Source organism: Micropterus salmoides, unplaced genomic scaffold (genome assembly GCF_014851395.1).
Source record: "Micropterus salmoides isolate LMB-PRFRI ecotype aquatic unplaced genomic scaffold, ASM1485139v1 Ms_hic_scaffold_2, whole genome shotgun sequence".
In the NCBI taxonomy this organism is placed as follows: Eukaryota; Metazoa; Chordata; class Actinopteri; order Centrarchiformes; family Centrarchidae; genus Micropterus; species Micropterus salmoides.
This window is the reverse complement of record NW_024041150.1, coordinates 47,845,619-47,871,138: the sequence shown is the minus strand read 5'-3', so window position 1 is coordinate 47,871,138 and position 25,520 is coordinate 47,845,619. Positions and strand designations below refer to the sequence as shown.

At 40.7% G+C, this 25,520-nt stretch overlaps 1 long non-coding RNA gene across 1 annotated transcript; it reads left to right on the top strand.

Moving 5' to 3' along the window:
- The first annotated feature begins 9,658 nt into the window (after positions 1-9,658).
- On the top strand, positions 9,659-20,184 carry LOC119913125. Its single transcript, XR_005446379.1, has 4 exons — positions 9,659-9,764; positions 17,394-17,728; positions 18,154-18,416; positions 18,591-20,184. It is a non-coding gene; the product is annotated as an uncharacterized LOC119913125 (long non-coding RNA).
- The last annotated feature ends 5,336 nt before the right edge of the window (positions 20,185-25,520 follow it).

The window sequence follows — 25,520 nt, the reverse complement described above, 5'->3', positions numbered from 1 at the left end:
ATTTAGTGACGACAAGCAGATATGATTGAAGTGATCGACCAGATTGTTGGTGTTGGAATCAGACAGGTGTTGGCTTTGGCTCTGAAAGAATGCGCAAAACTTTGAAACACTTTGTTCATTAAAGATGCGAGAACACACGGAGCTTGGTGAGGCGGCATGAGTAACAGGCGAATCACAGCTAAAAACAATACATCTGTGGTCAGATATGGTCATGTCCACTAATTCCACAGAGGAAATACTGACACCCAGGGTAAAAACCAAGTCCAGTGTATGACCACGGTTATGTGTTTGCCCTTTGACATGTTGTTTGAAGTTAAAAGAAGTGGCCATATTTAAAAAGTCAGTTGCATTAACATTGTTGGGGTCATCAACATGAATATTAAAATCGCCACAAAGAACAATTCTGTCATAATTTAAAACCAGAGTAGATAAAAATTCAGGAAGTTCTGATAAAAATCCTCCAGGCGGTTTTGGGGGGCGATAAATTATAACAGATATGACAGGTTACAGCCCTCCAACTTTAAGAGTGAATAGCGCCAAATTACAACAACAGTTATCTCACAGCACTTTTCATAAAAGAGAAGGTGTAGACCGTACTCTGTGATGTTATTTACTGAAGCCCAACAGTTCCCACCAAGAGCAAGCGACAGAGGCAAGGAAAAACTTCCTTTGAAGAGGCAGAAACCTCGAGCAGAACCATGGTTCAGGGTGGGCGGCCATCTGCCTCGACCGGTTGGTTGTGAGAACATTAAAGAAGCTCATGAAGTCGTAACTACTGAGAGCTATGGGAATACTTGGCTCAATAGAGCTGTGACTCTCTGTCAGCCTGGCTACAGTGCTGAAAAGAAACCTGGGGTAGTTCCTATTTTCCCCTATTAATGACGAGTAGTACGCTGCTCTGGCATTACGGAGGGCCTTCCTATAAGTTTTAAGACTATCTTGCCAGATTAAACGAGAATTTTCCAGGTTGGTGGAATGCCAATTCCTCTCAAGTTTCTGCAATATTTTCTTTAATTTGTGAGTTTCAGTATTATACCATGGAGCTAACCATCTTTGTTTTATTATTTTCTTTTTTAGAGGGGCTACAGAGTCGAGTGTCATTCACAGCGAGCCTGCAGCACTATCAACAAGATGATCGATGTGGAAGGGACTGAAATTAGCATAGGAGTCCTCCGTTACTTTGTGACTTGATAATGAATTTAGAGCTGATGGAATCGCATCCTTAAATTTAGCTACAGCACTATCAGACAGATTTCTTGTATAAAAATTTTGCCCAATGGCGTGTAGTTCAGCAATACAAACTCAAAAGTTATCAAACAGTGGTAGAATAATGAGGGATTCTTTCACTATTAAATGTTCAATTTCAATACCATATACCAAAACAAGGTCGAGGGTGTGGTTAAAACAGTGAGTCGGTTCATGAACACTCTGAGAGAAGCCAATGGAATCTAACAGAGAGATAAACGCAGTACTGAAGCTATCATTCTCAACGTCCACATGAATATTAAAATGCCCTACAATAATAACTTTGTCCGTTTTAAGGACTAAAGTTGACAAAAAACTCTTTTCAAATTCAGATAAAAATTCAGTATGGACCAGGTGCTCGGTACACTATAACAAATAGAATTGGTTGCAGTGATTTCCAACTTGGGTGTGAAAGACTAAGAACAAAGGCTTTTAAATGAGTTATAATTTAGTTTAGGTTTAGAGCTGATTAGTAGGCTAGAGTCGAAGTGTAATGGGAATTCCAAACATGTTGCATGTAAGGGAGACTCATCTGTGATGTAGCACTGAATCTGTGTAAACATAACAGTCAAAATATCTCTGTTCTCTGTGTTATCCAGACTTCATTGACAATGTGTCTCTGTGGGATGATATGATTGACCCTAAAGCTGGATAAATAACAGGCTCACTAAGCTCTCCTCACTCATTCGAGCATACATGTACACGGCGTATGTGTGTTACTATGAGTCCTTCTGCAGAAGACTTGAATAAAACTCACAGAAAAACAAGTGTTTGCCTGAGCTGTTTATTTGAAAACTTGAATTGCCATCACAATTTGGCGTTGTCGGCTCATCACACGCGTGAGAGGACTCTCGGAGCTGAAGGTAAAACCGTGCACGGCTGGAGACTGCGACTTCAAACCTCCCCTCCAAACTATGGGTGAGACGAACCTGATGGCTGGCAACACTCTCTTTTTGGTGAGCAGACTATTCAAGTGGAACGATTCTTGCTTCCTCCCAGGGTGAAGCGTGACAGACGTGTCAGCTGGTCAGGCCTGGGGCCGCTGTGTGAATCGGCAAAGCTTTGTGGTAAAAGTACTATAGTCAAGAAATCACTGTGGGACGGTGGATTTCTTAAAAAGGCCTGGGACCTACTGTAAAGTAGGGATGTGTGAGTCAGAGGACTCGCAATAAAATTGAAGAAAAAAATTATTATTTTACTTAGGGTTGCTACTCTAGGTGATTATCAAGTAATTATATGTCGGAGAAGTCGCAGGTGGCACACTGCCGGTCACGTCCTTCATACCACACAGTAAAACACACCGTAAACCACACAGTAAGTCGCACAGTACGTCACCCACTAATGTGAATAACCACCGATAGATGAGGGATTGGATGAGCCGATGACGAGCGAGGCTGGCTCGGCTTACATAGCTTACTAATTGGCCTTGATCGGCCCCAGCTGTGAGCTGCACCCAGCGCCACTCAGCAGGCGCGCGTACACACCTGCGGGGGAAAGACAGACACACCCACAGCAACAACACCTAGAGCACCCAGACCTCACGGGTCGTAACATCGGTGAACAATCTTTTCCCAGGCACCCGGCTTCAAGGTAAGGTCTTCATAACACAGGACTTAAACAAGCCTCCCAAATTTAAAACAAGAGGCACCTAATTCTAAATTTTAAAGACAAAATAAAAGGTCAGTTCTTTATTACATTCTGGGAATTTAGGGTTACTTAAACAACCTAAGGAAAATGGGTTCAAATAACAGTAAGAAGGAACAAGACCCTTCATTAATGAATGCTCCTAATATTAATTACATGATTGTTAATTATGGTTTGGGAAGTATTGACCAGCTGGACATGTGGGTTAAGCAGTGTGGTTTCCCGGCAACAGGCAGCTTCAGCGTTAGACAGTTAGACACTCTGAGGGTACAATTAGAGAAAAAGGAGAGGGGAAAATCCTTTAAAGCAAACTGGGCCGCATATTCAGCTTGGCTGAGAGAGGCGAGCCGAAGGGACAGAAAATTACAGGCAGGGACCGACCCCTCTAACAATTCTGCATCTCAGTGTGTCAGACTAGATCCGGACCTGGACTCATTTCCCCCACAGCCACGTCGGCCAAACCCTGCTCTACCTACCGTCCATCCTGCAGCCCGAGCTAACAGCAGCAGCCACAACTGTGGGAGACAACCCCCCCACCATACGGGGAGCCATCCAGCCCGCACCACACCAGATCCAACAAGATTTATTTACCAACCTCCAATCCACCTACAAACCTCCATATCACAGCCGCAGTGATGGAAGTGGCATCCGGAGATGGAAGCACACAGCTGATCCACAGACCGTGGCTATTCAGCGAGATGAAGGAAGCATCACAGCAGCTTCCTCGAGTTCAGGACGGTGGGGTGAAATATGCTGAACATCTGCTGATCTTTTGCCAACAATTCAGACCCACAACCGCTGAAACACAGGCTGCAAATGGCACAGCTGACACAAGATCATAGAAAAGGCAGAGGAGGAGACCTCTTGAGGCTCCACAACCTGATTCTGGAACACGTCTCAGATAACGGAGCAGAAAATCTACAAGCTCATCATGACAACGATGGTGGGAGCATCCGTTCATCGCACGACTTAATCTGGCAGACACCATAAGTTTGCACCGCCCAGGGAGCGACAACCCAGTTCTCCCAATTCCTTCTTCTGATGGCTATGGAGCGCTGAGACAACACGTGTGGGTATGTGGGCAACATGTGTATCAAATCCTGAGAGCTGGATGGTGTGGGATGTGTTATCTAGCCCATCTGATGACCTCTGTCACCATCCTGCCCACTCTGAGCTATTTCCACACTCACTACGCCCACTACTATGTGCCTCATAGAGCCAGACGCTCAAACACCAGAGTTCCGCCGGCGGAGAAAGGCATTGGGGGCTTCCTCCCCTGGTGGGGGACTGTGAACAATGCACATAAGCTAGATGGACTGGCTATTGAACTGGAAAACCTGACAGCCCATGTAGAAGTGTTTTTTTCCACCCTCACACTCACTGTGCAGGACCTCAGAAATGTGGCGTTGCAAAACAGAATGGCACTGGACCTGATGCTGGCGACTCAAGGCGGAGTTTGCCACATAATTGGAACGGACTGTTGTACATACATCCCAGATGTCTCGGACAACATAACTCATGTTGTCTCCCACCTGAATGATCTACTGCACGAGGAGAAAAGTCAGGACTCACAGAACACTGGGGGATGGGACATGTGGTCGTGGCTGACAACAGGCTGATGGAAGAATGTGCTGTTAAAAATGTTGACCCCACTGTTCATCATTTTTGGTGTTTTCCTCCTTCTGACATGCTGTGTGATACCTTGTGCTAGATCTATGATTGCTATAGCAATCAAGTCATCAATGGGTCAGTACATGCAACTACCACCTGAACTAACTGATTCAATGGAGTGGATCCCACCTTTCAAAGGGGATGAAAGTGAAGTTTAATCTGAATCATTTCTAAGTTTCTTAGTTATCTTCTGAATCATTAGTCTTTGCAAATGTAATGAAATTTCACATTTTGCATAATTACAATTTCACATTTTTATATTCCTTATATTATATTTTTATTCCTTATATTCTCATATTCTTGTATTTTTACATAATCACCTTTTCTTCAAGTACTGCTGAAGTTACATGAAATGTTTATATTCTCATGATGTTGTGTTAGTATAATATGCTAAAAGGGAGTAATGTAATGGGAATTTCTTGAGAACCATCTTTAAAACACTGCACATTACTCCCTTACCGGTTACCCTATCTGCAAACACATCTACCTCACAACAGGGTGTGCTGTGATGCCGATGTGCTAGTAGATAGGATTAAACTGCTTTGTGTTGCATAGGTATATAGAGACTAAACAGCGTTAAAGCCATCTCATGATATCAGGTTGATTTGCCACATAAAAGCTATTTGATGGAAACTAACAGCAGACTGGCGTTCTTGTTTGTTGTGTGTCACACCTAAATTGGTTCCCGCTGTACTGCCCTACAAAGGCTAAGTGCTGTAACTACACAAACACTGAAACTGAGAAAAATGCCTTTAAAGTTTTGAAACTAGCCAAACATGTTGTGGTTAGATCAGTGATAATGCATAGTACCTTCTTAGGAAGAGATTTTTTATAGATAAAAACCAGGACCACTGATATGCCCTTTGACACATGACTCAAAAAGCAGATACTGCACTCTACTTTTGGATGTCCTTAACCAACTAGAAAAGTATTGCTAAGGCAAAGTGCAGTATCTACAAACTAAATGTGTTCATTCAACTTTCTTGTTTTGTTTCTTACTACATGTTGATTGTTTTTAATAGCTGTAAAAGTTTTATTCATGTTTGCAAGTTGTTAATGTTGAAATTGCTCAGTAGTAAGCCCCAAAATTAAGTTGTCTTTTATCACAATGGCCCTTTACCACAAAGAATAAATGTTGATGTGTTAGTTTGCATTAGAATTTTCAATTTAATTTTTTTTTTTATTTTATAAAAAACAGGGTTATTTTTTAAACAGTAGTTAAAAATTCATGCATTTCAAACAATATGAAAATGGAAGTGTGTGTGTGTGTGTGTGTGTGTGTGTGTGTGAACGCTGGTCCACTTTCCTGAGGAGGCACAGCTAATTTTAGCAAACGTTCACTGGCCCAACGTAACTTTACCGGAGCCAGATAGCATCTGAAGGAGTAACCTCTGTTGGAATAGCTGCTTGAAATGTGAAGAGATGTCTGAACTGGATCGGTTCGCAGCAGAGTGTGAAGCGGTTGGGATGAGGATTAGCACCTCTAAATCTGTGGCCATAGTTCTCAACAGGAAACTCCAGGTAGGGAATGAGTCCTTACCCCAAGTGAAGGACTTCAAGTACCTGCCGGAGAATCGGAGCAGCGGGGGCGGTATTGCACTCGCTTTACCGCACCGTTGTGACGAAAAGAGAGCTGAGCGGTAAGGCAAAGCTCTCGATGTACCGGTCAAATTTCGTTCTTACCCTCACCTATGGTCATGAAGGCTGCGTCATAACCGAAAGAACGAGATCGCGGGTACAAGCGGCCGGGTTTCCTCAGGCAGGTGACTGGTGTCTCCCTTAGAGATAGGGTGCATAGGGATAGGGAAGCTCGGCCATCCACGAGGAGCTCAGAGTAGAGCCACTGCTCCTTTGTGTTGAAAGGAGCCAGTTGAGGTGGTTTGGGCATCTGGTAAGGATGCCTCCTGGATGCCTCCCTTGGGAGGTGTTCCAGGCACGTCCAGCTGGAAGGTGGCCTTGGGGAAGACCCAGGACTAGGTGGAGAGATTATATATCCACATTGGCCTGGGAACGCCTCGGGATCATCCAGTCAGAGCTGGTTAATATAGTTCGGGAAAGAGAAGTTTGGGGTCCCCTGCTGGAGCTGCTGCCCCTGCGACCCGACCCCGGATAAGTGGATCAAGATGGATGGATGGATGGATGGATGTCCGAAAACAAAAAACATCAACGCGATTATAAATCATATTATGATTGAGAGAGTCAGAGTAAAAGCCTTCAAGGGAGCAGGTAGGATAAAATGTTTGTCTGATTTGCAAGTGGCCAACTTGCCAACTTAGTTAGCTACTGTTAACTGATTATAAAGCTGTCATTTGCCTTGTTAATGTTAGATGTTTACATTTTGCTATCCTCCTTACTACCCTTTGGATATTTGTGTTTTAATGCAAGTTCAACAATAATTTTACATTAGCTGTTTGGCTTGTTGGTTGTGTGTGAGGGAGCCTTACGATCGATGCAAACAGTATTACAGTCGGGATTAGGCTGCCAAGGCAGACCGCCGTATCTGCGGTGTCAAATCCGGGAAAACAAACAAAGCCAGTCTAAGCGCAGTAACATCACTTACTGCGGTTTGCCTTGGTATTAGCTTGGGTTTTGTAGTTACTGCAATTTTGACACTGTCTCTGAAACGGGGCAAAATTAAAGTAGGAGACAGAACAGATGTTTTGACATAGCGATCCAGCTTTGTGGAACCAGCACTGTAGAAAAAGTGTTTCCGTTTCTGTTACTACCAACATCCACGGCTCATGTCATCTACCGGTCCTCTTGGCAGGTGAGCCAAAACTTTAATTTCCACCCCTGGGTGGAAGGTAAGACAACCTGCATGTTTTTACAATTATTATTTGTTTAGATTGTATAGCCCATTTACTTTTCTGCACACCGTTGCGAGGAGCAGCAGCATGACTCGGGTGGTCAAAAATGCCTTTTTACTCTGGTAGTTCTAATACTTATAGCTAACAATTTGTGATATGCTTCAAGTGATATCTATACATGTTTGTGTAGGCAAGTCAAGTGTTGATTTGAGGCTAAATTGATTGTCATCTCACTGTCGGCCAACTAGGCCGCCTGGTCGTCAATTTAAAAAACCAAAACATTCATTTTAAAAACAACAAAACAAACTCTGTTCACATATATGAAAGTATTTAATAAACCAGCTAAACACATGTCAGAGTAAATATCCTACATGCTAGATGTAACCATAGACTGCATAAAGGATGTAAGACAGTACTGGAGTAAAAGAATGGGGACATGATGAGTCACTCTGTCGACCTGTTGGCTGCAGAGTAACTCTGCTGACATCTGGTGCTTTAAACTAACTCACACATTCAGAGAATCAACCTGACTTCCTGGAAATAACACATGGTAACATTAAGTAACATGATTTAAAATTCTCTGATTTGTGTTATTTATTGTGTTTTCAGTTACAGGGTAGGATTTTCTGTTTTGTCCAAGCCTGTAAAGATACCGAGTAAATTACTTTGTTGTTCTTACATATGCTTAATATCTGAACATGAAAGCTTCACACATGTTCTTTTTACAAAAGCAGTGCTCAGATATATTTCATCAGGGAAACATGTCAGTAAGACTCAAATAAAAGTACTTATTGCCGTGAAAGGCTCTTTTAACATTTGATGTTAAGTTTGAAGGTGATGCCTGATGTGTTTTTCTTTATCTCATCATGAAAGTGAAATCTATAAATGTGGTGCAGTAAAGTAAGCCTATGAAGTCCTTCAAAATAATTTAATCTTCCCGAAGGGCTGTATCCTGTTAACTGTCTGCACTGTGAGAGAGTGGTGGGCCTACTCATTTATCACAAATACTAACAGTACAGTAACAAGTTAGGCAGGGGTGGAAGTAACAAGTTAAATTTACTCTTATCACTGTAACAAAGTTGAGTTGAGTTTGAGTATATTTAAATATTAGTCATTTTACTTTTACTTAAAGGTCCAGTGTCCCTAATCAAACTATAACCACAGAGGTTTGACATCAGAAAACGTTTTTATTTGTGAAACAGTTGTTGAATTGTTGAATCTTAACCAATAAACTAAATACTCTAAATGACCTGTAACCTTTAACATATAAATATACTAACATTATACATTAGAATGTTATAACATTTCCTTACACACTCATTAACACTAGTTACTCCTCCAGGTTGGATAGTATCGAGGTGGGGGGTACCAGCCGACACACGGCTATATGTGAATGGGAAGTACCGGCACCTATTATTTTTTACTTCAAGCACTGTTTTCAACATTACTGTTGTTGTTCTGTAGAGCACAGTGAAGTGTGCTTAGCTGTCACAACCCACAGTGGATAAATCTTATTTTCTGTTAGATATTTGCATCACATTAAACCAGTTCTCATGTTACTGTGTCCACCTTCCGTAGCCCTTTTATATCATTACTCATCAGTAATATTGTAGTTTATATATTTTTGTTGTCAATCTTTATTTGCATGTAATGCACTAGTTCAGCTTTCTTGGAAATCACCTGACAATCCCTGCTCCCTCAATTGGGCAGGACAACAGCTACAAAGCAGGAAGAAGATCTGGTTTCTGATTTGCTGCTGCAACTCTGCTGTGAAGGCGTCAAGGTAAGAGAATCGTGTGTGTGTGTGTGTGTGTGTGTGTGTATGTGCACACGCTCATGTGCGTGTATGACTCACATACAAACAACAGTATAAAATCTGGAGGCCATAAAAAAACAAATGTGACAATAGACCTCTCAACATACAATTTGTTTTAAGATTTGTATCGTTTGTATTGACATTTTATCTGTTGTGTTTATCTACAGCTGCTGTAAAAAGTACATTTCCCCAGTGTGGGATGAAGTCTATCTTATCTTAAATATTTGAGCATTCTTTCAGTCCCTGGGTTTGGTTGCCAGATGATTTCTTATTTTTATGTCCTTTTACCAGTAATGTTTTATATATATGTATAAGCAACACTTTATAGCAGTGTTCATGTTATTGTGTCCAACTTCTGTGGCCCTCTCTCAATAAACAAATGTCTGACTCAACCTGACATTTCACTGTTGAGAGATTACCACTCTTGATTTCTATATGGGCGGTGTGTTGTGAAGAAAAGCTAAAGAGCAGTTTAGTTTCAGTTTAACCAGCTGCTGCACCTCAGTCTGTAATGGCTGCTTTAACATCAGCTCCACTTGTGGTTTTGTTCGCATGTTCATGGATCTTTGTTCTGTGTCAAGGTAAGAGTGTGTGTGTGTGTGTGTGTGTGTGTGTGTGTGTGTGTGTGTGTGTACGCCAGTATAAACTTTTGTTTTCCTCTATATATACACAACAGCATAAAACCTAGATATCAGAAGATGATCCAGACAGGACAGAGTTACGGGTGAAGGCAGCACAGACAGACAGCAGCAAACTGGAAACTGCTGAGTTTTAACTTTCAACTCTGACTTTATCCCAGTGAATTCACTGAATAATGTATTATTACAAATTAAAATATGTACATTTACAATCTCATTACATAATTTCCAGTTTGACATTTTGATAGGTTGATAGCAGATTTGATTAAATTTGGTTAAAAACTAAATTTAATTATAGGTTGAATTCAGTGAGAGCATAAGAAAACAGCATAAAACAAAAAGTCAAAGTTATCAGTTAAGTAAATTTACAGAACATAATTCACGTGTTATCAGGAAGTTGATCCCACAAAGAGAGCGTTAAAAGAAATGTCATAGGAAATGCTTCAGCTTGATTTTAATGTAAGGGTTTAAATTTTGACAAACTAACTTACTGTGGCTATAAATATAAACATGTATGTTGTAATTGTGTAACAAAATATTAAAATGTTGTTTTGAAATTTTATAAAACCTTTTAATTAACATATTATTGTCCTGCTCAAATTACTAAACCTGGTGTGGTAATTTCAGACAGCATGTTTCAGGTAAAAAGGTTCAAATGAAATGCACCACTAATGTGGATTCATATAACCTGATGCAAAGAGGGAACTCACATATCTGTCGACACAGAACCGCAGAGACGTAGCCTACAGGCAACTTTTAGGCAAGTTTATTTGTATTGCACAATCTAACAACAAGGTAATTCAAAGTGCTTTACATAAAACATAAAGCAACAGGGAAATATGTCAAAGTTTAAAAGCAACATAAATATATAAAAGTTACAGTGTTACAATCAGGGTTAAAAGAGTTAAATGGAAAATAATAAAAAGCTAAAAACAAAGACAAAGAAACAGGACAGTAAAAGTTAGAGTGCAGTGTAAGTAAAAAGAAAAATCATAAATATTTAATTAAAAGCTGTGGTAAAAAGAAAAGTCTTCAGTCTTAATTTAAAAGAACTTACTGTTTCAGCAGACCTGCAGTTATCTGGGAGTTTGTTCCAGATATACGGAGCATAAAACTGAACGCTGCTTCTCCTTGTTTAGTTTTGACTCTGGGGACAGAAAGCAGACCTGCCCCAGACGACCTGAGAGGTCTGGATGGTTCGTAACGAAGCAGAAGATTGGAAATGTATTTTGGCCCTAAACCATTTAGTGCTTCAAGAGACAGAAAATCAACTTCAAAAAGAAACCCCTGAAGCTAAATCCTCAGGTCCAGGAACCAAATCAAGCAGTTGACGTCTTCATATAAGGAGCCCTGCAAAATCAACAAACCATCCAAAATCCAACACCCTCAGTAAACGATTTATTACAGGCACACTCTTTTAATACATATATTTTAAAAAGGGAACTATTTCTTCATAATCATTTATTTATTCCTAAACATTTATATATCCTATTATTTTAAACAAGACATTGGACCCATGCCTCCCAGGTGTCCCCCAGCATCTTCTCCTGAGCCCTGAGCTATCTCTCCAATCCCATGAATAAACTAACAAATCTCAGAAATAAAAACAGATGTGACAATAGACCTCATAATTGTTTAAGATTTATAGTACTGAAGTTTTTTTAAAACTTCATTAACTAATTACCTTTTTATTATGATGATTTATAGATTCACCTTCTGTTGATCATTAGGAGAGAAATGTGTGAAACTTCCTGTATCACCTTCATTTACTGATTTAAGAACTGTAGTTTCAATTCAATATGTACAGCATTTACTCGTGATATCTTATTATAATAATTACTTTTATTATTTGATAATGAATTTTCATGTAAAAAAATCTGCTGGTTGTCACATGTGAAGATTTGCTGCTTTTCATTTGTTTGTTAATAAAGTTGAGGTTTGGACACAACAAGCATTGTGAAGGTGTCACTTTGAGCTCTGAGTAACTGTGACAGCATTTCTCACTGTTAACAGAATCTTTACAAACAATCAATCAATTAATGGAGAAAATAATCAGCAGATTGATCCAGAATGAAAATAATCATCAGCTGCAGTCTGATAGTTTAAAATGAGCTCCAGCTCAACAACTACAGCAGTAAAATGCTGCTTTATATTAATGTGTGAGGAAAAATAATCTGATGGTAGAATATTTAATAGTACAACAGTCACAGGGACATTAAAGTACATTTTCCTGATTGTACTCACATACTTTTACTTCAGTAATTTTTTCAATGCAGGACTTCTATTTGTAGCTAAATATTTTACAATGTAGTACTTTTACTGTAGTTTCTGTATACTTGATCCACAACTGCTTTTCTCAGTCTTTAACAAAAGGAAACTAATGATCTGTGATGTGTCTGTTTCTGACAGCGTCCACTGTTGGCAGATATTTCTGTATCTTTGACTTTAAACACAATATAAAACTAAAGTCCTGCTATCAAAATGTTACTTGAGTCAAAGTACACAATTACTAGCTAATTTTACATGATGTTGGCAGGTAAATCTGTATCAGTGTGTTGTATGTACAATCTTGGGGTGGTGATGGTGCAATGGATAAGATGTTGCCTTTGGTGTGAGAGACCTGGGTTCAATCCCCACTGTGACCCTGAGCAAGACACTTAACCCCTAGTTGCTCCAGAGGCGTGCGACCTCGGACATTTATAGCAATTGTAAGTCGCTTTGGATAAAAGTATCATTTAAATATGTCTTAATCTGCAGGGTAACCTGTGAGCAATCTGTCAGCTACATGTTTTCATTTCACATGTTTACAATGAAGGAACGATCAGAGCTGTTGATCCTGTTAATGCTGCTCTGATTGAGCTGGAATTAAAAGCAGCTCAGCCGAAACTCACCTGAGCTTCCAGGCAGCCGTCCAGCTTTCAGGTTGGACAGCGAGCATTATGTCCTCATTTAAAACCAGGAAGCTGACAGTCCAGTCTGACTCTTTATATTATAACAGACAGACTTTATATCAGTTATGTGTTGACTTTTGAACAGCTTCCTGCCTTTAGAGCAGAGATAACCAAGAGTCAATAAACCGGATAAAAACAAGATCATCAAATTTCTTTAAGCGTAACTCTGGAGCTGAGAAACAAAAGCGAAAGCTGATGGCTCTGAATGTCTGTCTGGGCAAGTCCCTGTGATTAGAGAACAAAATGTTGGGACATTTAGAGGGCAGAGTTTGGCATGAAGCAGCTCTGAGCTCATTTTAACTTCACCATCCCCCACACGTCAGTCTGAGTCAGGATGTGGGTTCAGTTCTTCCTCCTTACTGTTGGCTGGCAGAAACATGAGAACATCATGTGTGTCTGAAGACACAGTTTTGTAGTTTCCCTCTGTGACACATCCACCATTGTGTCCTGTGGTGTATAATATATGTGCATTTCACGCATAACAGTTTAAAATAGCACTGTAGCAGCAGGACAGAAGAGCAGTGATTGGTGGTTATGTAGGGACCGAACCCTTCTATAGAATTTGACCTCTAACCCCTTGTTTTGATGTCCTATATAAGCTGTGTTTGATGTACGGAAAGACAGAGTGGTCATCGTGCTGGGTCTCTCTCCAAGCTGCTGCAGAGCTTGTAATTAATGCTGAACTCCTTGATGTAATAAACTTTTATGATCAAGAACAGTGTCAAGCGGGTTTCTTCTCAACACATTATTGCAGCATTATTGTTCGGACACCACAGTCATTAAGCAACATACTTAACCCCCAGTTGCTCCAGATGATAAATAATATGATAAAAACAGACGTGGGCCACTTTAGGTAAAGTATAACTTGAATAAGTAAACTCCTCTTCTTTACCAAGTTGGTCAGTAAGGAATCTTGTTTAAATTGTTGTTGACAACAACAAACTGTTTGTCATGTGAAAGCACCACTCGTAATCGTTGCCCAGCACTACTTTGTATGTTTTATTTGAATGTCAGTATGTCTGACACACACAGTATTGATTATTTGTTTTATTATTTAATGGTAGTGTAAGACCTGGAGGCTTCTCTGTGGGCCCTCCCTTGAGGCCTCCAGGAGAGCCACATGTCTGACACCACTGTGACGATGCAAGACAAACACAAACACACGCTAATATTCAGATGCACATTTCACCTATTTCACATTTCACATATTGCATTCCACCCACATTTATGTTACAACTGACAACCAGACTATGAGGTGAATTATAACATTTTACTTCTTGTGTTTGAGTCTAAATGCATTTTCTGTCTGTGTTGCAGAGAAAACACATCATTTATTAGCAAACACGTGACAAATTTGTGTCACATTTTGAAGGCTGTGGCTTAAAAGAGCTCCAAGGTACAGACAGAAACGTCAAAAATGTTTCAACTCATAATGCAAACTACATATTTTTTCTCAAATCACTCCCAACATTTTTAACATGACTTTTGTTGTTTTTAGAGCACATTAAAGTTTGCTTTGCAGTAAAAACTGTCATAATAATATAACATAATTCCTCTTTTCTGTTGGAAGTTTGCATCACATTATAGTGTTCATGTTATTATGTGCACATTCTGTAGCACTTTAATGTCATTAGTCATCAAACAATCTTGTAGTTTATATATTTTTGTTGTTGTTTTGGCCTATATGTGTGTAATGCAGTAAACAGTTCAGCTTTCTTTGAAATCACGTGACACATTTCCTCATCGCTTGTTTGGGCGGGTCTACTGTAAAAACAAAAAACTATACAACAGGAAGAAGAACCCAGTCTGCGCTCTGCTGCCATGGTCGCTTTAACATCAGCGCCATTCGTGGCTTTGTTCACTTGTTCATGGATCTTTGTTCTGTGTCAAGGTAAGAGGAGTGTGTGTGTGTTGGACTGTGGCGATTCATTGACGTCAACGACATCGATTATGAAAATACGTTGATTTGCATAACTTGGCCTGGACAACAAGCCGCCATCTTTGGCATTACGGACTTTGCCCATAGAGCCGTATGTGAGCAGGAAGTGATTGAGTGGCGTGTCTGCTCTGTAAAACGTCTCTGATATTACACAGAGGTGAAATAAATTCATGTCAGAAACATTTAAAGTTTAAATAAAGTTCTGACGGTCTGTTATTATTATTATTATTATTACTAATATTGTAACACAGCAGTGATGCGGAAGTTAGACTACAGTGGGGGAAATAAGTATTTCGGCAGGGATGTTGGCCCACTCCTCCCTGCAGACAGCCTCCAAATCATTCAGGTTCCGAGGTTGTCGCCTGGCAACTCGAATTTTAAGCTCCCTCCAAAGATTTTCAATTGGATTCAGGTCTGGAGACTGGCTAGGCCACTCCAGAACCTTGATGTGCTTCTTCTTCAGCCACTCTTTTGTTGCTTTGGCGGTGTGCTTAGGGTCGTTGTCGTGCTGAAACACCCATCCTCGACCCATCTTCAGCTCTCTCACTGAGGGAAGGAAATGTTGGTCCAGAATTCCACGATACATGGCCCGTCCATCCTCCCCTCAATACGATGGAGTTGTCCCGTCCCCTTGGCTGAAAAGCACCCCCAAAGCATGATGTTGCCACCACCATGCTTGACGGTGGGGATGGTGTTCTTTGGGTTGTACTCGGTGTTCTTTGCCCTCCAAACACGACGAGTTGAGTTGAGGCCAAAAAGTTCTATTTTGGTCTCATCTGACAACATCACCTTCTTCCAGGCCTCTTCTGAGTCGTCCAGGTGGTGAATGGCGAACTTCATGCGGGCCTGTACATGTTTCTTCTTGAGCAGGGGGACCTTGCGTGCGCTGCAGGATTTCAATCCATGACGGCGTAGTGTGTTACCAACCGTTTCTTTTGTAACTGTGGTCCCAGCTGCCTTCAGTTGATTCATCAGTTCCCCCCTTGTGGTTTTGGGATGATTCCTCCCGTTCGCATGATCAGGGACACCCCACGAGGCGAGATCTTGTGTGGAGACCCAGACGGAGGGAGGTTGGCGGTGGTGTGGTGCTTCTTCCATTTCCTGATAACTGCACCGACAGTTGATCTTTTCTCTCCAAGTTGCTTTCTGATTCTCTTGTAGCCCATCCCAGCCTTGTGCAGATCAACAATCTTGTCCCTGATGTCCGTAGAAAGCTCTTTGGTCTTGCCCATGGTGGTGATGTTGGATGCTGGTTGTTTGGGTGTTGACAGGTGTCTTTTATACAGGTAACGAGGTGAGGCAGGTGTATTTGATGTAGATAATTGGTTGGGATTGGGGCTGTGTCTTAAAGAAAGAATAACTGGCTTGTAGGAGCCAGAATACTTGCTGTTTGGTAGGGGGTCAAATACTTGTTTTTCCTCATCAGATGGTTATCAATTTTTATAAATTCATATGATGTGATTTTCTGGAATTTTCTTTGGGATTCTGTCTTTCACTGTTAGAATGTACATATGATTAAAATTGTAGATTGTTGCATTCTTTGTAAGTGGGCAAACCTGCAAAATCAGCAAGGGGTCAAATACTTTTTTCCCCCACTGTATGTGAGAAGTAGATCAGCAGGAAGTTGATGGATAAATTATCTTTGATTATGTTGATTTATAGATTTATCTTCTGCTGAATGATCATTAGGAGAGAGATGTGTGGAACTTATAAACTTATTTACTTACAACTGTTAATTAATTATATGTAGGGGGGATAAATAAAGTTATTTGAATTGAATTGAAACTTCCTGTATCACCTTCATTTACTGACTTAAGAACTTTCTTAAAAACTGTAGTCTGAACTGTTTATACAGCAATTACTCCTGAAAACTCTCTGTTGTTGTAACTCATATTTTCAATTCTATTTACAACATATTCATTATAATTTATATTCAAATATAGTTTTTTGTAGACTTTGACTCTGCAGGCTGCTGGATATGTTTGTAAAGTTTATTATGAGCTGACTTGTGAACAGAGTCTCCACCTCTGACCTCTGTTCCTGTCCAGCACTGTAGTTTACTGTGTGGACGGATGGACAGCAGAGACCAACGTGTGTCCTCTCCCCTCTCGTGGTGTCTGTCCATGCAGATCCAGCAGCTTCATTTGTCTCTCTGAGAAGTAAAGCAGTTTCATACTGTAGGGACTCTTTCCTCAGTAGAAGTAGTTCAGACACAGTCTGAGTAGAGGACGGACAGACTGGGGACACATTTGGAAAACAAGGACAAAGATTCAAAGCTTCTAGGAAATAATAAACTTCACATGTTTAATATTTCAGCTGTTTGTTCAGGCTCAGAAATGCTGATGTCTGTATTCAGATGGGAAATAATATCAATAATCAATAATCTCCAAACAAGCAGAAAGCAGATGAAAGTAAAATGTCTCCTGTCTGATGGTGCGGAGGACGACTTGACTGACAGCTGTAGAAATGAGCAACATGAAGTCAGCGTGCAGCTGCAGCAGAGGAGTTAGTCTCTCCTTTCTGCAGCTGGGACTCAAGTTGTCTGAGAACAGGGTTTGAAATGCTGCTGAGTTCACATGTGCTGTTTTATAGAGACCTGATCTCTGCTGCTTCCATCAAAAGATGTTTGAACAACAGGAAACATTACAAGTCCTGACTGGAGGCTTTTCTCTTTCTGTTCAGGGACACAGGAGCTGAAGGAGACAGTGAAGCCTGGAGAGACGCCACTCTTCAGTGTCGGGGTCACAGAGGTGTAACATCACAGTGATAAAGTGGATCAGAACTGACCTGAAGTCAGATGATGGTTATGTCTTCTTCTTCAGAGACGGCCGCTCATATGAAATCTACCAGCATGAATCTTTTGTGGTCGAGTGGAGCTGAGAGATCTGAAGGACGGAGACGCTTCTGTGATTCTGAAGAACGTCAACATCAACGACACTGGAACATATGAGTGTTGGTTAGACAGGAAAATGCATCTGAACTCACCGGCATCGTCAGGCTGACAGTGACAGATCCAGGTGAGTGTGTAGAGCTCAGAGTGTCTCTTTGTCTCTCAGGTGAGCGTGTAGAGCTCAGAGTGTCTCTTTGTCTCTCAGGTGAGCGTGTAGAGCTCAGAGTGTCTCTTTGTCTCTCAGGTGAGTGTGTAGAGCTCAGAGAGTCTCTTTGTCTCTCAGGTCAGAGTGTAGAGCTCAGAGTGTCTCTTTGTCTCTCAGGTGAGCGTGTAGAGCTCAGAGTGTCTCTTTGTCTCTCAGGTGAAGCTGCTTCCTGGTAGTTGAGCTGAGAAACATCACAGATCAGATGTTTGTGTTTTAGAAAGATGTTGCTGATGAGACTTTAGAGGAAACAGCTGCTACGAGTCATGTGATCAAAGTGCAGTAGATAATGTCTGACATTCTGTTCACCTGCTGACAGCTGATACCTCACACCTGTTTCTGCTCTGCAGGTCACACAGCTGGACACAAGGAGGGAGGAGACAAGGAGGGAGGAGACAAGGAGGGAGGAACAAGGAGGAAGGAGACGGGGAGAGAAATGTTCGACTGAAAGCCGGTCTGTCAGTTGGTGGGATTCTTCTTGTTGGTGGTGTTGTTGTTGTTTTAGAAAGAAGATCTTAACAAAATATAGAGAATGCAAAGACAATAACTCAGACCAACCTGCTGCTCCTGAAAATGTGCCGATGCAGGAAGCAGAGCCAGCAGATGAGAATTAGTGAGTAAATGTGTCTCATGTGTCTCCCATGAAATAAATCCAGAAGTATCTAAAAGCTGGAGGTAGATGTGACTGACTGTAGCTGGATCATCAGCTGTGACTGTTTTCCAGCTGCAGTCAGATCATCAACATGTTTTTAAATGATTTCAAGTCTTTTTATGAATTCTGTTGTAGAGACGTGTGATGAAGAGAGGATCCAGACTGAAGTCACTCTGGTTACTGTGGGGAGCAGTGATTGGTCGTTACTCTCTGGCTGCTGATTGGTGGACTGAACGTGCTGCTGGACAGAAGAAACACATTCCTCCTGTAAAATAAACCTGAGCTGTTGACACACGTCTGATTTCACCTGGAGGCAGGTTAATGCCAGATGGGCTGACTGACCAGCAGCTCTGTGGGACAAACAATATGACCTGATGCTGGAACAGCCAGCTGATTGTTATTACAGGAAGTGGTACAGACCGTCGGCACCTCCCCCCACCCCTTCAAGTGGATCCATCCATCCAGGTAGAGTCAGAGGTCAAATCAAATTAAACGGGTAAAGGACCAAAAGAGAGAAAAGTTCAGAGAGAAAAAGAATCATAATCTCAGGTCTGAAGCTGCAAAATGTTTTAAATCAACAGTTACTGATGTCAGTGCTGCTCAACATCCTGCTAGCTGCAGTTATAACACTAACAGTCTGTTCTGGATGACGGAGCTGGACTTTGTTCCCAGTCCGACCCTGAAGAGCTCAGTCCCTGTTGTTCACTCACCGACCTGCATCAGAGGGGAAAAGATCCTGTTTGGATTCACTGCAGCTCTGTTTTCCTGCATGAGGACATTTTTCATCGTCTTCTCTGAGAGCTGCTCAGGAACTCTGACTGTGAAATGTTCTTAGACAACGATACAGATAATCTGGACTGAAGTGGACTCATGCTGCTGTGTGGATTGTGTGTGTGTTTTCTGGACACTTTGTTGTAACATCTTCGTGTTATATTTTCATTAACTTTGAGTATTTGGGAGAGTAAAACAGCACAACGGTCTGGTAATCCACATGTTTATTATTACATTGACTTCAGCTGTTGATGTTTTCTGATCTGTTAGAAAGAGACTCTGACAGACAGCAGAGTTCACACAGCCACATATTCCTTCTTTAACATTCAGCTGCAGGCTCAGACTCCCAAAACTCAGCTCACTTTTATGCAAAGTTTGAGATGAAATTATTAGTCGATTAACTGATTACACAATGTACAGACACATCTAATGTGAACTATTTTGTTTGATACATGTAAGTATTTGCTGCTTTTGGTTGGAATGAATTTAATTTTTGTTAATAATTATAGAGAATTGGACAAATAAGCATTGTGAAGAGGAAATGTGTGAGGAAAAATAATCTGATGATAGAATATTTAAGAGTACAACAGTCACAGGGACATTTTACTGCTTAAATCTGCTTCAAGTAGATTTTCCTGATTGTACTCTCATACTTTTACTTCAGTAACTTCTTAAATGCAGGACTTTTATTTGAAGCAGAGTATTTTTTCAGTTTAATACTTTTACTTTAGTTTTTGTATACTAGATCCACAACTGCTTTTCTCAGTCTTAACAAAAGGAAACTAATGATCTTGGTTATTTCTCCTGTAAACAACTTTCTGATGCTGAACTGATCTCTGCTGCAGAGACATGAGGCTGTGATGTGTCTGTTTCTGGCAGCGTCCACTGTTGGCAGATATTTCCATAAACACAATATAAAACTACTGCGTTAAGTAAAAGTTCTGCTGTCAAAATGTCACTTGAGTCAAAGTCCACAATTATTAGCTAATTTTACATGATGTTGTCAGTTAAATCTGTATCTATGTGTTGTGTGTAGGTAGGTACAGTTTTAATCTGCAGAGTAAGTGCATGTTTTATATCACATATTTACAATGAAGGACATGATCAGACCTTTTGAACCTGTTGCTCTGATCTGAGCTGGAATCAAAATCAGTTTCCAGGCAGCCGTCCAAAAACAGGATCATTGACCTTCTTTAACTGCAACTCTGTAGCTGAAGAAAGAGAAAGTGAAAACTGATGGCTCTTCATGTCTGGGCCTGTTTGTAATCAGATAATAAAATCAGAGGTGTGGAAGCAGCTCTGAGCTCATTCTTCCTCCATCCCCCACCTCTCAGTCTGAATCAGGATGTTTTCTTAACTTTTGGCAGGTACAATCTTGCTAACATGAGAACAGACTGCTGCTCTTTTATTCATCATGTTTCTGTATATTACAGAATTGAGAGTTCAGTTATTAGTTTTTACTGTTTCTGTCAGACTGAACTCACAATCAGACTGCAGACTTTATTTCTAAAGCATCATTCATGCAAAATACCAATAGGTGTGTTTTGTGTTGAAAAAAGTAATAATTACAGTGATAAGAGTCATTACAAAGTTATTAGGCAAGATAGAATAAAAAAAAAAAGTTCAAGACAATTCAACTTCAACAGGCGGGCGTGTGTGTGCATGAGGCAGCACTTCACCTCACTCTAACAGGGACACTTAATGTCTGCTGATGAAGGCATGTGCTCAGTCCTGGTACTCCTGGACCTTAGCGCTGCTTTTGACACCATTGATCACAACATCATGTTAGACAGACTGAGGCACGGGATCTCTGGTACTGGTTTTCATCCTACCTTTCAAATAGGAAGTTTTGCGTGTCTGTAAACAACTATGTCTTCTCGTTCTGTCCAGTTAAATATGGTGTGCCTCAGGGGTCGGTCTTAGGACCCATTTTGTTTTCCTTGTATCTGCTTCCCCTTGGACATATTATCCATAAACATGGTATTTCTTTTCATATTTATGCTGATGACACACAAATATACTTGCCCGTCAGATCCACAGACCCTGGAACGCTGAGTTCACTTAACAACTGCCTTTGTGAAGTTAAAAAATGGATGTCAAAAATTTCCTCCAGCTGAACTCAGATAAAAAAGAAATCCTGGTCATCGGGTCTCAGCAGATGGCAAATCAAATACTGCCATCTGCTGGTTGCTAGTAAATCACATTAAGCCTGTGGCAAAGAACCTTGGTGTTTGGTTTGATAGTAATTTAAATTTCGAGCAGCACACACAAAGCTTGTCAATCATGTTTTTATCAACTTAGAAATATAGCTAAAATTCGATCCATGTTAACTTTTAAGGACACCGAGACCATTTTACACACCTTCATCTCATCACGTCTGGATTATTGCAACAGCCTTTTCACCTGTTTAACCCAAAAATCTATTGATCGACTCCAGACTGTCCAGAACTCACCTGCCAGGCTTTTAACCAGAACAAAAAATATGACCACATTACTCCTATTTTAGCTTCATTACACTGGCTCCCAGTATGTTTTAGAATTGACTTTAAAATTCTATTGATCACTTTTAAAGCTCTTCATGGCCTCTCGCCTTGTTATATTTCTGACCTTTTAGTCACATACGCACCAGCACGTACCTTGAGATCCTCGGGCAGAGGTCTGCTGTCTGTTCCAGAGTCTCGACTGAAAACTAAAGGGGACAGAGCGTTTGCTGTCAGGGCCCCGAGGCTCTGGAACAGCCTGCCCGAGGAAATCAGGTCGGCTGAGTCAGTGAACTCTTTTAAGTGCCTTCTTAAAACATACTTTTATAGGAGAGCCTTTCCCGATCTTATTTTTATTTTATTGTATTTTACTAATTTTATATTAATTTGTATTTTAGTCTTTTCAATGTTTTCATGCTCTTATCTTGTTTTTTTGTATTATTCTTTACACTTGTTAAAGCACTTTGTAACTTGTTTTTGAAAGTGCTCTACAATAAGAATTATTATTATTATTATTACTTGCTACTGAACACAGACTGTTTCTGCTGCTCCCTGATAAAAGACATTTTTTCTGCAGATACCTGTTCAGAAAAAAGTTTTAACAAGCTAGATGAAAGGTAATGCCCTGACAGTGTTGAATAACTTTGGTTTTATATTTGATTACATTCAGTGCTTGAAGTGGGCTGGAACGATTGAAACAGGTGTTTCAACAAATAGCAACCAAGCGAGTTAGAGAAAATAAATAATTTGTATCAAAATAAAGCCAGGTTCCTTGCAATGAGAAGATTCCACTAATTTAGGCTCTCAGAATCAATCCAGTGATCATCTAAGATTTTTAAACAGTGTGTAGCCTACATTTATTCTGCAGAGACTAAACACACTTTAACACTTCACTAATGGAAAGTGAAAGTATTTCTGCAGCTTCAGGTCACACAGGCTGTTTTCCAACATGCCCATAGATGCAGTGTGCAGAACTGGAACTGAGTAACATTAGTAGAACAACCTGAAACAGAAAAGGTTTTTCCCTGATGTTGTAGATGTTTGAAGTTAATGCCCAAATTAACATTAGCTTGTTAAATCTACCTTCCTCTTTCCTCATCTCTCTCTGCCTCTCCTCAGATGCGTTCTGCCAACGTGTCTTTACTGTCATGTCAAACTAAAAGCTTTGCAGAGTCGAGTAATTGTGACTTCATGACATTTCATGAAAAAGCAGCAGCTGCGATCATTTTACAAAGTACACAGAGGAAACCCTGCTGAAGGGAACCTTGTTCCTGAGTCCTGGCATGAGAACGTGTTGTTTCCTTCTTAAAGCAGAAAGTCAGAGTTTGAAGCGCCTGATCAGCTCTGAGTTCAACAGCGGCTGAAACATTTGGGATTTAATCTTCATCATGGAGTCACATGAGAAATACTGCAGACTGTATCATGAGGGAGGAGACGAGTTTATCCTGCTGCTGCTCAAAGACACAAAGTTAAACCTGCTTTTAATTTACCCACAGAGCCTGAAATTGCCTGTGAGATGTTTTATAAAATAAAAAATAACCTGCAGGAACTGATCTGAAGTTTCTTGTTTACGTGGAGACGGACAGATGCAGTGAAACAGTTACATACATATATAAATATTTCTGACACAGTTCAGTTTCCCTCTCTGGATGTTTCCTGGTGTAACTCTCAGTTTGTGCTCTCAGCAGTGATAATGGAGCTCTTCTGTCATCCACAGGATTTTTCTGCAAACTGTTTCTACTTTTCTCCTCCTGTGAGTCGAAGGTCTATTGAACAAACAGAAGCTCCTGTGCTGCCCCCTGCTGGCTGTCTGACTGCATGTTTATATGGAGCTTTCACCCAGAGTGCTTTACAAAGTGCGTCTCATCACCTGATGTTCATATCATCAGTCAGTGATTGGCTAAGCTGCTTCACTGACTGCTAACAAACAGAACATCAGGAAGCTGCTGCAGCATTTCTCTAACAACCACACAATGATTATATTTAATGGCTCCCACATGTTACTAAGTGTGTTGAACATTTAAACAAATATTGGCTTGTTTTAAACTAACAGTAAACACATGTCCTGCAGCAACGTTGCCACCTGTCCCGGTTTTCCTGGGATTGTTCTCTTTTTTTGAGCGGCAGTACCAGAAAATTTCTATTCTTTCCCGGGACATGAATTGTCCCGTTTTTTGTGAAACTGTACTAAAGTAGAATTTCCTGGTTTCAAATTAAACCATTTCCTTCTACTGTAACTGTGTTTTCTTCTTGGACATGTACATCCAATCCTGTGTCCATAAACGTGTAAAAACGGGTAAAACAGTGGATTGGTCAATGACGTGTCTTTTATTTGATTGGTAGCAGAAATACAAAGCTCAACTTATCGCCTAGAAACTGCCCGTGCTGTCGTTCAGTCGCACGCATCCACACATCCAGGATAAAACAATGTGAGTTCAGTTTTTAACGAGTACGATTTAAAACCTACAACTCAGACTGGGTGAAAAGAGAAAGGCTCTCTGAATGGGTAAGGGCCACCCAAGGAGACCCGTTTTCCGCTACCTGTGTTTTGTGTCCTGCCAAAATTTCAGTTAAATATGAAGGAAAAAAGCAATGGAAAATCATGCAAAAACAAAGAAGCACCAGAGTTTTGCATTAAGCAAACGCAAAAATCTAGCCATTGCAACGTTTATGACAAAGAAAGGTTCACCAGAGGAAGACAAGACAGCAGTAGCAGAGCTTAGCAGTGTATACCACGGAGTGCTTCACGGCCACAGCTACTTATCTACAGATTGTGGTAATAAAGTAAGTGCGAAAATCTTTCATGACTCAAGTATTGCCACAAAAATGTCATGTGGAAGAACAAAAGGGAAAGCTTTAGCGTTTAGCTGCAGAACTGAAACATACCCAATATTTTTCTGTCTGCTCTGATGCATCAAACCCGGGGAGCGCCAAACTATATCCATACACAGTCCAAAGAAATTGTGGATATCACCGAAACAAATGGCTTGTGTACCAGCCAGATCAGTGCATATGGTGCTGACATTGTATCTGTAAATTTTGGCAAGCATAATTCTGTTTATCGAAAACTGAAAGTCAGTCCACACATCGTAAAAGGGCAACTGCAAATGCCACTTGATCCACAACACCCTGAAAAACAGCAGGTTATGATGTTGAATCCATTGTCCTAAAAATCTACAGCGAATTCTCATGCTCAGCCAAAAAAGTCGAATCTCTGAAAGAGCTTTGTGAGTTTACTTCAGTACAGTACAAAGAGATACTGATGCATGTTCCAACCCATTGGTTATCTCTATTGTCTTCAATTCAGTGGATCCTGGAGTGTTGGCCTGCCCTCAAGTGTTATTTTTTGTCACTGGGAAAGAAGGATTGTCCTGACATTATCTGGAAGGTTGTATGCAGAAGTGGTGCTGATGCTGCCAACAGCAATGATGAGGATGATGTGACTGTGTCTGAATGCTTCCTGTTGCTCATGCACAATATAATGCAAAGGAATTTGACAGCGCAATTCGGAAGTTGGAAAATGAGAGTGCTACTCTACTGGATGTTCCTGGAGTAATTAGCCGATTGCGCAGACAACTAATCTCGCGTCGTGCAGACAGATTTTATGGTAGTAAAACAAAGCAAGCATTCTGAAAACTAAGTGCAAGAGACCAAACGGAGTTTGCAACGCTGGTCAACAGCTTCTTTGAATAGGCTGTTCAATACCTGGAGGCTAACTTTGATTTTGACGATCCAGTTATGTCTAACGCTAGCTGTCTGCGACTGAGCGGTCCAATGGAATGGGATGTTCTCGACAAATTAGCTTTGAGCATTG